Below are 16,427 nucleotides of genomic sequence, written 5' to 3'. Positions count from 1 at the left end.
CTTGAATGTTTCTGGTTTTGTCATAGTAAGTGAAAAAATGGAGTGCTTAGTTCTAGAGGTGTATTCCCTAATCCATTTCCTTTTCAACTCTAATGTTACTGGAAGAGTAACAGCAAAAGCCTGCTTTGGCGTTGAGGAGGTAGATTTAACCTAGTGAGACAGAACACACCTGTGTGCACACTGGAATAGCTGGAACCAGGTTAGCTGAGAAGTTACTGTAACCTGAATTAGACTTTCATGTCGAGGTAGCAGGCACATCTGCAGCAGTAATTTACTGTAGCGTACCCCATTCTGCAGTGGGCCAAACCGGGCATGGCGATTTCCAGAACGAGCATGGGCACGGAAAGGAAGCAACGCTTCCCATCTCCCCGTGCCGCGGGACATCCATGGGATGGTGCCGGGGGCTGGGGCCGCTCCGGGCCGGGCTCTGCCGCCAGCACCGTCCGGGAGGCCGAGCACGGAGGGAGGGAGGGCGGGAGGCGGCGCGGACAGGGCTGTGCTGTGCCGCGGGGCGGAGCGGGGCGGAGCGCGGCTCCCCGGGCCGCTGCGGGCAGCCGGGGGAGGGAGGGCCCTGCGGCCGGTGACTTCATGAGAAGGAGGCGGCGGCGGCGGGAGGTGGGTCTCGCTTTCCGTCTCCCGGTGCCGTCTGCAGGGCGGGCGAGAGGCGGCCGCTGCGCCGGGCAGCGCGGGCGGGGGACAGCGGTGCCGGAAAGCGGCAGCTGTGGGGGGGGACGGCAGCGCTGGGTTGGCTCCCTGCCCCCCTTCCCCCTCCCGGCCGGAGGAAGATGGAGCTCGGTTAGCGAGGGCTCGCGGGAGGAGCGGCGGGAGCAGGTAAGCGCTGCCACTCCTCCTGCCGCGGGCGGCCGGGCCGGTGCCGTCGGCGCTGCCGTGCCCTTGCCTTGCCCGCGGCGCCCCGGCCGCCCGAGCTGTCGCTGCGCGGAGCCGCGGGCGGGTAGCGCGGGCAGCGCCCTCGGCCGCAGCCCGTCAGGGCACGGCCGGCGCTCGGAACCCCGCCCGCCCTGTGCCGCGGGGGTCGTGCCGGGGATGCGGGCAGGGCTGCCGGCTCTGCCCCCGCCCCGTCTCCCCCGGCTCATTGATGAGCTCCGGGAAGCGCTTCTGCATTGCAGACTCGCTTCGCTCCTGCATTCGCGGCTTCAGCCTCTACAAGGAGCGCGTTCCCTGGCCGGGTGGTTCGGTGCTGCTCGGGCAAGAGGCCGATTCGGGCAGGTGGGATGTCCTTCTGTGTTTCTCAGACCATGTCAGGACATTTGGCAGGATTGACCTCATTCGATAACTATTAGATGTACATATGATATTTGTTCTCCTTCTGACACAGCTACAAAAGGGAGTGCTGCCTGGATTTGCGGGAGTAATGCTCATTAGGAGTTCACAGGGTGCAATATAGTGCAGTGAGATATAACGTGTATATAAAACATAATGCAGTGAGGCACACGACCTTACATAATCTAAATTTAAGAAGCTCGCTACCCCTACGCTTACCCTGGAGGTTGTAGGAATATGTCTGTTCTAAGTCTGGAGACTCGTTTGGTACCTGTCTGACATAAAGATGCACTGTGCCCTCTGAGCCTGTTCTGAAAATAAAAGGATAAATTGTTAACTACTTTTGCTGTAGTTCTCTCACAGTAAGTTCCTCAGTGCTGGTCAGTGTCTCTCACGCACAGTGATATTCATGGCTACGTGGGCATACACAGCTTCCATAGCCAGAGGGAATGGTCTCTTCTCTTGTCCCTTGGATGTGCCTTTAAATTGACCAGCTAAAACACTGTCATATTTTAATAAACTCTTGAGTCTTCTCTCCCTGGGCCTGAATAGTGTTCATTTTGTAGCATATGGATATAAATTTGATGTAAGCTGAAAGAAACCTTTCACACTTTTCATTTGACCTTCACCATCTCAGACAAATACTCAAAACAGATGATCAGGGAAAGTATTTTGGAGAGGCCTGGTTTAAAATATGTTGCTGGATGCAACGTATGCAACTCATACCATATCTAGGATGACATACAGTCAGTGTTCTGAGCTCTGTATCAAAGGGAACTAATGTCTGATAAATTTGGCCCACATTTTATTTTAACTCAGTCCTTACAGATGACATTGACTTTAATAAAGGTTGCTATGGCACAGATTTAAAGCAAATTGTATTAAGCTTCTGGAATTGAAACTGCTGTTGATAGGAAAAGTGTTGTTTTATTATTTACAATCTGTTATTAAAATATGAGTGTGTTAGCTGTTAGGGCTGGATCTGGCTCTGTTTTCTGCTGTTGGTGTGAATTGACTAAATGGTCGCTTTCTATGGATGGAGGCCAGATTTTTCCCTGGTATATGACTGTGCTGCTCACGCAGGGGCAAGCTAGACTTCCATTTGAATCTGGAATAGAGATGAATATCAGTGCCTACCAGCCTCTGGAACCCTTTTATTGCAAGGCTGCTTTTGCTAAAGCTGTAATGTTGGTGTGGAGTACAGAACCTCTGTGGGCTGTGTGTGCCCACACAGCAGCAGTCGTGGTATGACGTGGGGTAGCAATGGCACCTTTATGAGTCTGGTTCTTTTTGGTACTACATTTTCATGTCTGTAGTTTTTACAAGAAACTCAGTCATCTCCAGGACAGCTTAATTCAGGTATAATATAACAATGTTAAGGGAATTAGACTGGGTAGGGATCAGGTATTATAGAGTCATATTTTTGTGTGTGTATAGTGCAAATGTAACTGATTGTTTGCTTAATAATAATGTATCTGGTTTTGGAAAAGGTTGGTTTGGGTTTTTTGCCAGTGGATTCTAGAAGATTTGAGTCTTGGTTTAATCAATACGTTTTCACGTAGAGGTGATGCTGGCTGGATGTTACAGGCTCCAAAGAACTGTGTAATGAGCAGGTAGAAAAGTACTGAGTCCTTCCCTACTAAGCCTCACTCTGCATCTTTCAGTGCCCTGGCACATCTCTCTTATTGTCATGTTGGCAGACTCAGCAAAAAGGCCATTCAGTGAATGGGACTCCAGGTAAGGCATTTCACAGAGCTGTGCACAAGCAGGCTGTGAACACTGCCTGATGTTACTGGTGCAACCATTGTGCTAATTGTTGTCATAGTTTGTGTTACTTATTTAAAAATTAGGGAATCTATGTTTTAACCAGCAGTATACATAGACCATCTAATTTAAATTAAAGCTGCATGTTTTAAATGTAATCCCTGTGGCGTTTTCAGATGATTTAGAGTCTTGTATGAATTCATTATATCTGTGTTATTTGGGGGGGGGGGGGAATGTTTTTATTGAATTTATTATATATTACATAAACTCAAGAATTAAAAAGATGTATAAATCATTGTGCTGTCACATACTGTTATTTTGCCTGTTCTTGCCTTTGGACCCAGTAACCCTCTGTAGTCTTCATGGGAGGAGAAGAACACTTGCAAAGTGTAATTATGTATTGAGTTATACAGGAGAGAATGTTGGACCTGAGAGAAGGAAAAGACCAAGGGAACTAGCAGAATGTTTGTGTCCAGATAGTCTACACGTCATATCTTGCAGTTTTTAATGAAGCCTCCTTCTTTAATATTTTCTGCATTTCAAAAACATAATGAAATCTGAAGCTCCTTTTGACTCAAATTTCGTAACATATCTTGGGATTCATACTAAGCAAAAATTAAACATAACATTAAACATAAACTTTTAATTAAGCAAATGGTAAGCTTAAAATACCAGGTGCAACTGTTATTAAATTGAGGACTGAAAACAGAAAAGGCTTTGTTGTTATTGAAGATTTTGTATTATACTGGTTCATTTATCACTGACATGACTATACAAGCATTCATAGATATTTAGACTAAAGCATGGAGCTAAATGGTATGTGGACCTTCTAAACAAGTAGATCAGGTTGCCCTAATGAAAAAACTGGGAGATAAACCTGGCTGCTTAGATGGTCTGAAAATTCAGCTGTATAGACTTATAAAAAAGTAGTTTACCAGCTGAGGTGTGTCAGAAATATTGCGTGGATATTATATTGCATTTTCCTGTATTTGTTTTTTATTGTTTTCCTAAGGCAAAGCATGACACAAAACAGAGAAGTTGAGTAAAATGGCAGAACTCTTCTAAAATCCTAGATGGTAATTGATTTGCTTTATTTTAAGGGCAGATCAATTAGTATATTCATGTAAATGTAACAGTACAACACTTTCACTGTCATATTTTTTAGACTTTCTTTGTTGTCCTTCCCCAGCTACTGACCCAAGGGAGGAAAAACTATAAATCTGACAAGCATGGAGATACTGGAGACAGGAGAGACTTGACTTACTGTTCTGTTTTCATATTGTTCTCCTAGCATGACTTTTCATGATTATTTCTGAATTTAAGGAGTTTGAAAAGGCAAAGCTAATTGTGATGCATTGTAAGTCTCATTCTCAGTTTTTTTAAGTTTCTTATTCCTCTATTTGAGGTCGGTGTTGGCTGTTTTAGGATGTTGTTATGTTAGTGGTTTTTAGCTGACACAATATAGATATCAACACAATATCTGTATTGGCATTATTTGCATTATTCACATTATCTGTATTTATTTAATATCTCTTGGATGGACATTTTGAAAAGCTTTAGGCTTGAAATAGAGAATTTGTTCAGCTTGCTTATTAGCTTATATTAAAAGGGTTTATAAGTTCATTTATTTAGAGTATCTCAGCCTTTTGAAATACACTTTTAGTAAAAAAAAAAAATCCAGAAATCTCAGGAAAAAAGTATGTATTTGCTACAAGTTAGTTTGAAAAATTATTTTCTTAAGTATTTCATAGATGTCATGAAGGAGTGCTGTTGCTTCCAGCAAGTATTTTCCAGTACTTGCCGGGCATTTTTCAGGTTGAGTATATTTGCAAATTCTTCATGATATATTTAGTAAAATTAGAATACTTCCTGTTCTACATTGAAAATTCCTTTGGTCAGAACCCTGAGTTTTGCTGTTCTCTGCTCATGATTTCAGTCTTGTATGCAATGCTTCAATTTAGCCTGTACACAGAGCAAAGTATGGGGGTTTTGTACAAGGGTAAATAGCTATTTTTATCTGTCAGTGTTTTGCAGATACTCAGTTCTCTACAGTGATTTTTTTTTCCCATTTGGACATTCTCTTAGGATCTGCTGAGTAATCATTTGCACTGAGTAGTTAATCAAGGAAGGGGCAAAACCCTTGTAGAAACTGAGCAAGCTGTGGAAGAATTTTGATTCTCATTTTGGTCACAATGGTTCTATTTCCACTATTGTTTTCAGAATTAGAGTAAGGAACACTGAGATCTTGTTCTTTAATTAGATGCTTGAAATATCACATTTCTAATCCTGATGTCTGCTGACATTAGTGGCCTCTGTCCTATGGAAATGTACAAAGTGGTTACTGCTGCATGTGCCCAGGAGATGTAATAGTGTGATGTTATCAGAAATGTGTGCGAATGCCTTTGATTAAAATGGCTAGCTGCCATGGTGATAGTGCCATAGAAACTGGTGAAATAATCAGTGCCTATTAGAAATCTGAATGAAAAATTCTTCTCTATTTTCTGTCTTTTATATTTCAGCACCTAAACAGGAATGAAACTCTGCTGATGTTGTATTTCTGATTGAAAAACATAGTGAATGAATTCCTTTGTATTGCAGAGCAGACTGGGCTCAGGTTGTTGCATTGGTACTGCTGAAACACTGAATGCATGAGTGACTGACAAATCAGTCATCCCTCAGATGACTTCTAGCCCCAAGAACAAGGGCACTGGGGTAGGAGACCTTTGTTACAGGGCTGATATTTGTTGTCAAGTCACTTTACTTTTTTCCATTGTATTTACTTTCTAAATAGTACAAGAAGTATAATTTCCTTCAAAAGCACTTTTCAAGCAAAGAAGGACTGTGTCCCATAGCCAGTGTGTGCATAGACATGGCACAGCAGTGGAAGTTCTTTAATTTGGGAGCCTGACTTTATAAAGGGTCTTGTCTGACTCAAACTATGCAAATCTTGAGTACAAGAATGCCCAGTAACATCATATAACACCAATACCTTTACTGGTTTAGCTTTTCTCATCTCTTTTGAGGTCTATTGCAACAAGAAACAAAGTGCGAGGAACAATGCCTGGCTTGCATTGCTCTGTCTCTGGTTGGGCTGAGTCATTTCACTGTTACTAGTTAGTGACTCTGTGGGGTACTCACACCCCGTTAGAAATTGCTCAGCAAGGACATGGGGGGATGAATCCAGATGTATCTGTCTAGCTGTACACTGATTAAATTTCTGTGCAAACACCTATATTGCCTGCAGAGTTTCTGAGGTAGTGCAAAGGAGCTTTTATCCTGTGTTAAATAGTTTTCCCTCTTAGAGCTGAGATCAATGTAAAGGACAGTAGCTTGATGGTGGTGAACTTGAGTTATTACTTAGATTTACTCTGTACTAAGCAGCAGACAGTAGAAGAAAACGCAGACTATCAAGCTGTACCCTTAGATACAGAGATGATAACACTCTAATCAGAGTAATATACTTACCTGAGAACAGAACCCAGACCAAAGCATTGCAGATGGATGTGTCAGAAACAGTTTCAGATCTACCATCCCTTAACATCTGCCCATCTCTTACCTGAGAATATATAATACCCCAGTAGCTTCTATTTCAAGTTTTAGAACTGTTACATTGTCAATTCTGATGAAGAGGAGGACATACAGGTGTACTAAATAAGATTGTGGTAATGAGACAGGATTGTTTTAGTATAAATAAAGCATTGATTTAACAAACAATAATTAAGTGTGGAGCAATGAAATCACTTCCATGTCCCTCTAAATAGCCCTTTGCATATTTGTCTCTGGAAGAGTACAACTGGTTTAAGGGAAAGGCAGAGTATAAAGGGAAGGCAGATTTATGTAGTTTCAGCAGAAAGAATGACAAAGTATACAACCTGTAAAGTTCACGTGTGGGAAAAATTCACTTAGTAGGGTGTGTTCATCTGTTCTGCCAAGCACAGCTGAGTTAAGAGCTGGAGACAAGCTTCCCTTCAGAACAAATTAACAGAAGAACATATAATGGAGAAAGCCAGAAGGATAAGGTTAAGTAAAACCAGGTTGATACATTATTTGTACTTTGCTAAATTGAAGCTGTTGGCTGGTAGGAAATTGACATTGAAAAGTAGTATCCTTTTGCATTACCCTTGAGTATCATGCATTTACAAGGAGGGGATTAAAACTGGAGATTGTGAAGTTAACCTGAAAATTCAGAATTTCAATGAAAAATCATGAGAGCTGAAATGGTTTATATCAATGTTGGTGTTTCATGTTAGGTTTTCTAACAATCACAAAAAGCAAGGCTCAAAATAAAGGTATGGGACGGCATACCAGTATGAAGTCATTTAGGGTGGCATTTCCAAGTTTTCCACAGAGATTTGAGGCCCCATGAGCTGCTCTCACAGCTTCTTATCGTGTACAGTTTTGATTCCTCAGGATGCAGGTGAAGGAAAGTCAGATATTCTACTACTGGACTTTTTGCAGTAGTACTTCTGTGTTGAAAGAAGACCTGTGTGAAGGAATGAATTTTTGAGCCTTTTAGCTGGGACTGTCTCAGTGGCTGATAAGAACTATAGAAGCAAAGTGTTTCTTAGTAATAGACAGTTTATGCCTTCAGGCTTCTTTATATGGATGCATATGAATCTCAGCTATACAGAACTCACATCTGTGTTTATAATTGAAGTTTTCTTAGATGTTTGTGTTGTGGTACAGTTCACTGTTCAATTCTTCTAGACAGAATTTCAAATAAACTAGGAAAAGTTGCTTGCACTCATATGAGCAATGCTCCTTTTCTGAGGTACCCAGAAGTGCTTTGCTGGTTTGCTCTTTCCCTCATATTTCTCTCACTGTGTGTAGTTGCACTTGTATCTCTGCTCTGGCATTCCAGCCTCAGCATGCCTAGTAGATAAGGGCTGTATAACAGTTTTGGGCAGGAAATACAAAGGTAGCTATTGTTATTATTAGTGTATAGTCAGGCTGTAAATACCCAAATCAGAATTTAACTAGGATTATTAAAAGGATGTCTTTTCTTGGCAAAAATAGGAGGAAACGAGGCTGTGAAAAAATGTTATGTGAAGGTTCTCTTAAGAAACCTCATGTAGAGATCTGTATTGTCTCCTGGGCAACACAGTTTACGTTTTTATAATTCTGCATTGTTCAAAATTTCTTCTGACATTGACAGATAAAAGCCCATGCAGAAGAAAGAGCAGCATCATAAATCTAGAGCTGTGTTTTTTGTAACAATAATCACTATGTTGTCTCTCGCTGGGCTGCATCATCTTTGTAACAGGAGATACCTGTTACCCGTCCCTTAATCCATCCCAAATACTGTTCTCTGTTCCTTTGCCTTTCAAAGGGAATTCTCTGTGATTGGCAGAGGAGGATGTGTCAAACAGTGGCTAGTAGTTGGCACCTGAATCTCAATCCTTGTGACTGGGAGAATTAATAAGAATTTTGTAGTAGGGTTTAATTACTTAAAATTTACTTTAATTTAATTAATTAATTACTTATTCCACATGAGGGAATCTTTAAAGCGAGGCTGTGGCACTCACTGGCACGCGCCCCTCACTGCTCTGGTGTGCTGCTCATGAGGCTTGGTAGCGCTCTGACTTCAAAAAGACGAAATTCTCATGTCTGCAGATAAGCATGGTGCACTCACCCTGGAAAACCTGATGCATGTGCTTCCAGTTGAAGCATTGCTGGCTGCTCCCCTCAGTGCTAATGCAGATCAGGTGCTTGATTATGAGCACACAAGGCTGCTAAGACCTCAATAAGCACGGAAATACAAATCATTATCTTTTGCTACCACCAGAGATGAATACTCACTCAGCCTGAGCAGCTCAGGTCTAAGTGTCTGGAGTTGATGACATGTTTGCATCTAGATGATAATCTCTTGGCTTTCTTTGATAAAGAATTTGAGAAACAGAGCTGTTATAATTTTCCTTCCTCCAGTTTTGTGTCCTAAAATATACTTTACATGAGAAATGGCCCCTTCAAGAGCTATTAAGTTGTTAGTTTTCATTCCACATGCCTCTCATATTTAAGATTAAATATTTTCCTATCCAGTATAGAGAGATATGTACTTATGAGAGTAGATATCTCTGAAACCTTTTGGTAGTCATTGAATGTATCTTTACAGAATGAAAAATGTGAAATATCCTTCTTTGGATTTCATAATTAAGTTTACTTCCATAAGAAGTTGTTTTATTTTTGTGAGGTAAAGATTGGGACAGCACATAATTTTACTGTATATTTTGGGTAGAAACAGTCCTATGACTGGCATTACCTCAATTATTTTCTTACAGAGGTTATAGTAACATGTGTATGTATGTTTTCTGTGCATCATTTTTCTTCTATATCTGACACTTATCTGTGGAGGAGAAAATGATTCTGTAACAAATTCCTTGAGAGTCAAGCTGCCATGGTCCTTAGGAACTGGAGAAAAAGAGATTGGGGGCTTTAAAAATGCAAAATCCATCCACTCCCTCCAGACCACTGAAGTGGACCTTCTCTTCTAGTAGAATAAGGCCAAAAAATAGCCTTTAAGTTGTGGAGTTCTGAGTATCTCTGGCAGAAAGTTACCTTAGAGGGAATCACTGTGGCAGTAAAATACACTTTGAGCTGAAGTACCAAAAGAATGGATGGACAACAAGTGGGTTTAGTTCACTGCTATTACCATTACTCTGTTCAAACGCATAAAATTGTCTTTTACTGTCAGAGAGCTGCAGATTAAGACCCAGATATTTTAAAACATGTCTCATGACTAATATCTATGAAAAAAGTCTATTTTGAGCTGTTTGAAATGATGCCATGTCAGTATATTCACTTTTAAAGTGGGGCGAAATGTAACTGTATAAAATAGTTTGCCACATAGGTGTGATTTCTGGCGATATTTTATCTCCAAGCCATATCTTTCTTGGATATGGCTATGGAAAATACATTATGTTTAGAGAGAGGAAGAAAAAAATAATAGATTTTCATGAAACCTGTAACTTCACCACTACTGTGTATTTTGCAGTCTTAAAAGCAGCTAATTTTAGAAGTGATTCAATGCAGTAGAGTAAAATCCTGAGATCTAGATGCAAAAATGTCTAGTAAGTTAAACTCTAATTACAGTATCTTGTGGTTATCTTCTTTGTTTTTATTGCTATACCATGATAAATTTAACCTGGTGTTAATTGTAGTTTTGTAATTTGAGATAATGAGCAGTGCAGACAGGGGTTCACCAGGTGCTGTGAAGGTGGAAATGCCAAAGCAGAACTTCCCTGTCTGCACAGCTGTTTATGCAAAGTGTGACCTTTGTTTGATCTTCTAGCTTAAGTTACAAAGCCAATGAAATGCAGTAGCTGTAGATATAAAACTTTATGTACACAGTTATAAGGAGCTTTCACTACTTTTGAAAGAAAAGGATGTGGAGAAGGTAGTTGAAGACTTAGGGATGTGCTCTGGAAGCATGAGTTACTGTCAAGTTGCAAAAATCTTTGCTCAAAACCTGTAGAAATCTTTAAACCTTGCAAAATTATTTTGAAGTAGGAAATAAGCAAATCCTCCAGTAATTTTCCAGGGAAGTTGTGTGGGTTTTTTTTTTGTCAGTTGATTGGTTAGGTTTTTTTTATTTTAATTTTTAGAAATTCTTAAGCAGCCAGGTAAACAAAACTTATGGTCTGTTTAATAAAATATCTGGATGGAGAGAACTGCTAATAATATGCAGTTCTCCTTCTGTGTTGCTTTTTCACGTTCCCACTGTTTGCTTGGCTGGAATGTAGTGGTGTTACATATTTGTAGATCCAACAGCTCTTCTCCAAGCCTTGCAGTGTAAAATTGGGTCACTGCATATAATGCATGTTAAATAAGACAAGAGGGTTTCTTGTATTTACAGAAAAAGTTAGCAGCAGGATCTCACAGTATTTACAGGAAACATATTTTGGTTAAAAATAAGCAAATTTCCTTTGAATAAATTACTAGCCATTCACAAAGTGTATTCCTCTGGAATTTTCCTCTGTATGTAAATGGCTCAGGATTCAATAAAGTTGACCAAATGTAGCAAAAAGTAGACTATAGCTCTAACATCCAGTGGCTTGATAGCTCTTTTGTTAATGTTTTGCAATAGCACATTCAAGTTTTGTGTGTGAATAGCTGAGATTAATCTGATTTGGGGTTTTTTTTTCAGAGACAGGTTAAAATGAATTATTTTACATTAGCAGCCATACAGAGAAAATTTTTTCAAAAGTTTCCCATGCTGACTACAGGTGCTTAAGAGATGACTTGACTTCTTTTAATTGGATTTAAGCTTCTAGGTCCACTTTCAAAAAATTCATTATTGTCCTGATGATTAAACTTTCAGATGAAGTTATTTCACTAATAGCTACTCTGTAAAACCCTAATTTGAAACACTGATTCTGTATCTGATGAGTTGCACCTAAGTCCCAAACCCTTGTATGCTGTCTGTTCTTCAGTACTGTGCTTAAAACAAACGTTTTCCTGGCTCTTAGATATGCCTGTTTAAAACTGAACCTGCAAGGGTGTAGTCTTTGGGAAGCTATGGCAGCTTTTTCAGCATTCCCTTCCAACTTTTCCCTTTTTGGAATCCTCCAGAACTGCTCCAAATCCATATTTTCCTAGGAATCCTGTGCTTGTCAATCTTATATTGCTTATATTGCTTTGTGAATGATGATCAGTCAGGAAACAAAGTTTCTAAAATTCATTTTCACTACCTATTAAAAAAGTCCTTCAAATGAAATGCCCAAAGAATGGGAAAATTTACTATCCAAATTTGCCTTAGTTTTAAGGGGACTAGGCTTAAAAGTTAATCTTTTTTATTTCAGAATGTAGTTTCTATGTATCAAAGGGTAAATTCTTCAGAGACTTTGCCTCTGCTGTGGGGATTTAGTATCTTGATGGAGAGATGTCTGGGACGTGTCTCCTTAGTTTGCTGAGGCTGGTGGGACATTGATGAGGTTTCATGGTCTGATCTCCTGAAATCACTCTGGCTGTAGAACTCAGGGGTGGAATTTCTTCTTAAAGTTCTATGGGTCTTGTTGAACTCTAGCATCCTTTACAGAAAATACTCCCACTCCTGATTTATAGACTCTGAACTCATTAGATTAATATAATGAATCAATAAAAAGTAGCAGCCTTGGACACACAGGTTGTGTCTTTGTTGTTCAAAGAAGCCCTTTTGTATCACCTTTCTTGTGACTAAGAGTGAAGTTGAGTGAGAGTTTGGGTTTAAAATGACTGAAAAACAAAGGATTTATTTTTGTGTAGTAGCTGAGCTCTTGTTTTCAGTTAAGCAGTTAAGTGTATGAGGGTTTTAGAACTATCATGACTTAAAACATACAAAATAAACATCCTTTATTTGTAGAAGTGATCTCAGAGTGTGAAATGTTCTTTGCTAGGACTTGCTTTCTATCTACTTGCATTTTATAAATCTGTCCTATGATAGAAGCTCCTGTTGGCTTTGCTGAGCCCATGGGTAGGTTCAGGGTCCTGTATGCAAAGTCAGGCTACAGAATCAAGGCCAGGATGGAGAAGCTGCTGCTGCTATTGCACATGTTGGCACTTTGGGTATTTTATGTATCCAGAATACTCCAGGGCAGTAAGTGTTTGGGGAAAAAAAAAATCTTCTTTCTTGGCAGAATAAGCTAAGACAGCTGTTAAATTTCATGCTTAGCTGCAGAGCTCATATGTGATCACTGAAGATGAGTATCTGCCTTAAATAAATGAGCAGGTCATTAATCTTTTGAGAGCTGTGCATGCAGTCTTTGCAAATACAGAGGCCTTGGGGATCACATAACTTCAGTGGCAGAGCCTGCTAGCTCTTGTGTGTCAGGGTGGTGTTAATTGGAAGAGAATTAGAGTAAACTTGCATGCTTTCTAGCTGAATTGTCACAAATCTATTTAAAATATTTTAGTTGCCTTTTTCAGATCTTTACTGTTAATGAAATTACCTCTAAGATTTTATGCATCTAAAAAGATGCACTAGCAGTGCCAGAAATTAAATTAATATGCCATGGGAGCTTTCCTAATGAAATTAATATGGTATTTATAACCTTTTTAAAGAGGCTTTTCACCAGTTACAGCATAAAACGAACTCCCAGGAGAATAAGATGCTCTTTGTTCAAGCTTTTATACTCCTGCCTGCTTCTTTCCATGATACAAGTCTTGAAATGAAAATTAATTCTTTGAGATCCTTCAATGGATTCCTAACATTTTATTATTAATTGTGAACTTCAGTTTTAGATTAGTGTTTTTTTTTTAAATCTGTTAGGCTGTGTTTTCCATGAGGTAGCAGCAGCTATCAGTATAACATTAATTATTCTTTGATTTGAGGGAGTTAGATGTATATATAGATGTCTGTTAGATGTATATACTGTTTTTATTTTGTAAATGGTGACTCAAATGTGCTTAAACATCTATAAACAGGCAGTATTATTCCAAAGGTAGGCCACAGCTTGCTGAGGAGAACTAAGAGGAAATGGAGTGTTGATGCTGCTGTCAAAGGTGAGGCAGAGCTGAAACCAGCATGAAGTGGGTTTATTGTAGAACCAGCAAGGGTTAGGCTTTCATCAATTGGTCCCATTTGGGATATCACTCAGCTGCTCTGCTGCCCTCACTACCTTCAGTGGCTTTTCCTTTCCCAGCAGGGTGAGCACTGCTAGGTTGGGAAGATTGGGCAGAAAGTTACATTGATTTGTGCTATGCCTCTCCTCGAAGTTACCAATATTGGAAAACTGGCCGGGGTTCCTGGGCATCCCCTGGCATTTGTCTCCACTAATCTCTCTTCTCTAGGATTTTCCCTTGTTGCCAGTCATGATGTTTGCTGCCTTCTTTCCTTGGCCTCTTCATTCTGAGACTGCTTCTGCTTTCAGGGAACCCTTGTTTTCAACACTTCAGCTCCTGTTTTTCTCCAGTTAATGTGCAGGAATACCATGTGTGAGCAGTCTTTTCACTGCACGTTCTGCCTCTGTGCTAGTTGGAGGACTCAGAATGTGACCGTGGTGTTTAGCCCAGGTGTCACTGAGGGTTCCAAGCCGCCCGTACAGACTGCAGGGAGCAAGTACCGGCTTCTGCCTGAGAGTTCAGAATGCAGCTCCACTCACCCACAGACCCCCCCCACATCCCCACCTCTGCTGCCTGTTAGCATTTGCAGTGGAGCTGTTCTTTTCCCTGATGCACTTACGCCAAAAGCTATGCTTGTTGCCATTAGGAAAACCTTCATTCACCTTGTCATGGCCTCTGATCTTCACTAACCTCAGCATCTTGCCTTTACAGCATGCTTCCACACAAAATTTCTAAGTTTACTTGGTTTGAAAGGAATCCAAATGTGGATTGGTGCTAGAACAGGAGGGATGGCATGTGACTGTCACTTTGCACCTCACACGACAATTTCAAGGTTTACTCTGTGTGAAATGTGAGAACTCTAATGTGAGAACTTTCACATGCTGCAGTACTTGACATGATAAATTTCAGGTAGTGTTGCAGTCCTTTAACGGTGCAAAAGACTCCCCTGTTGACTGTGAGTGTAGAAACATACAGGTAAAATAAAAAAAAAACTAAGGTGACTTAACAGTAGCAAGAAGATGTCTTTGTTCTTATTGCAAATTTTGATTATTCCTTTATGTATTTTCATTTGTGTTGATGCCCTTTTTCTCTGGTGCTTCTGACATCGTTAGCGTGAGGGTGTCTCTTTGTGGATTGGGGAAGGGTGACATTTCCCCTCACTTTTCAGAGTCTGGGAGTCCAGCTGGATGCTCTTTCATGCTTGGAGGCAGTTGACCCCAGAAATAGAGAGTGTTTGGGGGCAATCAAGGTCCAAAAGCATCACTTGTCCATCTCACTGTTGGCTGCCCCAAATTTTTTTTCAGTTACTAAGGTGCTTATAAATTAGAAAGAAATGTTCATGGACTTCCTTGAATTGCACTGTAGAAGCAGCAGAGCACTCTCTCTGGCTGTTATTTTTATGCTTCAGGATATGTTGGGGAGAAAGCATTTGGAATATGAAGAACAGTTTCAGAGATGAGGAAACTTATTTTCTCATGCCATAGGCCTTTTAAGGAGCAGATACTCATCTCATGTTCTTTCCTTGTAGTGTTTCTGCAGCTTTTGGTTCTGCTGATCTGTTTTAATCAGAGGGTTTATTGGCACGTCCAATGTTCCCAAGAGAAAACAATATGGAGCCTGATAGTTTCTTCTGTTGGTTTAGCATCCTTTCTGCTGCTGAGTGTCAAATTTAATGGGAAGGTTTCAACCACTCCAAGAGCTGTGCTGCTGACTGAAGCCAAAGGAATAGTAACAAAGTGTGTGTTTGCCACAGTTCTAATCAAAAGCACTTCTGTGGTTTAACTCAGAAGGAAATTACAAAGTACTGCTTGGGCAGTTTGCTCTACTTCTGTGGCAGAACTGTAGGAGATGTCTTGGTGCTTTTTGAATTTATTTTTCATTTAATCAATTAGAGAAAAGGGGTCAGGAGCACTTGGGGGATGTAAAATATCAACCTTCATGCAGAGACAAAACACATTCCAGATGGTAAGCCTTCCCTGTATTTGTGGTGGAGAAAGATGTTTGCCACAGGGGTTTATGGACTGTTAGGGTGGAATAAATATCGATACATATGTGTGTATATGCATGCATTTCTGTGTGCATGTGCATCTAGGACACAATAACATCTAGAACACAGTGGTTTCTGCTCCTGCTGGGCAGTGCAAGGTTTTTCCACAGGCCCTTCCCTTCTCCTTCACCTGTGTGTCCTAGGCTTGCAGCAGGGAATGCTGAGGTGTGTACTGGAGCTCTGGCCACGCTGGCATCCCAAGGAGCTGATTTGGGAGCCAGTGAGATTATTAGGGAGTGAATGATGCAGGATTTTTTTAATGCTCTTCAGTATGGGTTTTCTTTGAATTTGGGTTTGTTCTAATCTTGTACTGGGGGGTGGGTATTTTTGGTTTGGTTTGGTGGTTTTTTTCTTCTCTCTCATATGTGGTTTAATATAAAGATCATTAACAGCAAGGATTTGCAATGCCACCTTATTACTTCATTCTTACACGACCTGGGATGAAAATAACCTCACAGGTGCAAGACATGATTGAACTGTCACAGTCTCTGTTAATACAGGGCAGTGAATGTTATGTACAAGGTGTGTGAGGTTTGTTGCTGCAAACCTGGCACTGAAAGGGCAGTTGGGTTCCTGCTGAGGGGCTCTGTGGTTATGGGCTCATCGACTAAGATCTCTTGTTATTAGAACATTTCCTGCACCATGAAGAGCATTTGCAAAATGATGTTATGATAATCACCATCTTGATGGATACATCAGGTGCTGAAGTGCAGACTTGGAATATTTACAGCGCATCTCTCCTCTGTCTGAGTTAGAGTCAGATGCTGTCACCAGGAGATGTAATAGTCCACTCAAAAGT

At 40.6% G+C, this 16,427-nt stretch overlaps 1 protein-coding gene across 5 annotated transcripts in view; it reads left to right on the top strand.

The window, feature by feature from the left end:
• Positions 1–567: 567 nt before the first annotated feature.
• OTUD7A (OTU deubiquitinase 7A) overlaps positions 568–16,427 on the top strand; it is a 108,098-nt gene continuing 92,238 nt past the window's right edge. For 3 of the 5 annotated variants that reach the window (XM_064721733.1, XM_064721734.1, XM_064721728.1), the window contains exon 1: positions 654–831. The gene's annotated coding sequence lies outside the window, so the exon portion shown is untranslated. Of the gene's footprint in view, positions 616–653; positions 832–1,112; positions 1,228–16,427 lie in introns of those variants that run through there. The other 2 variants (XM_064721731.1, XM_064721732.1) reach the window with 2 other exon arrangements.

This window comes from Zonotrichia leucophrys, chromosome 10, assembly GCF_028769735.1.
Source record: "Zonotrichia leucophrys gambelii isolate GWCS_2022_RI chromosome 10, RI_Zleu_2.0, whole genome shotgun sequence".
NCBI lineage: Eukaryota > Metazoa > Chordata > Aves > Passeriformes > Passerellidae > Zonotrichia > Zonotrichia leucophrys.
This window is presented reverse-complemented; position numbering and strand designations above follow the sequence as displayed.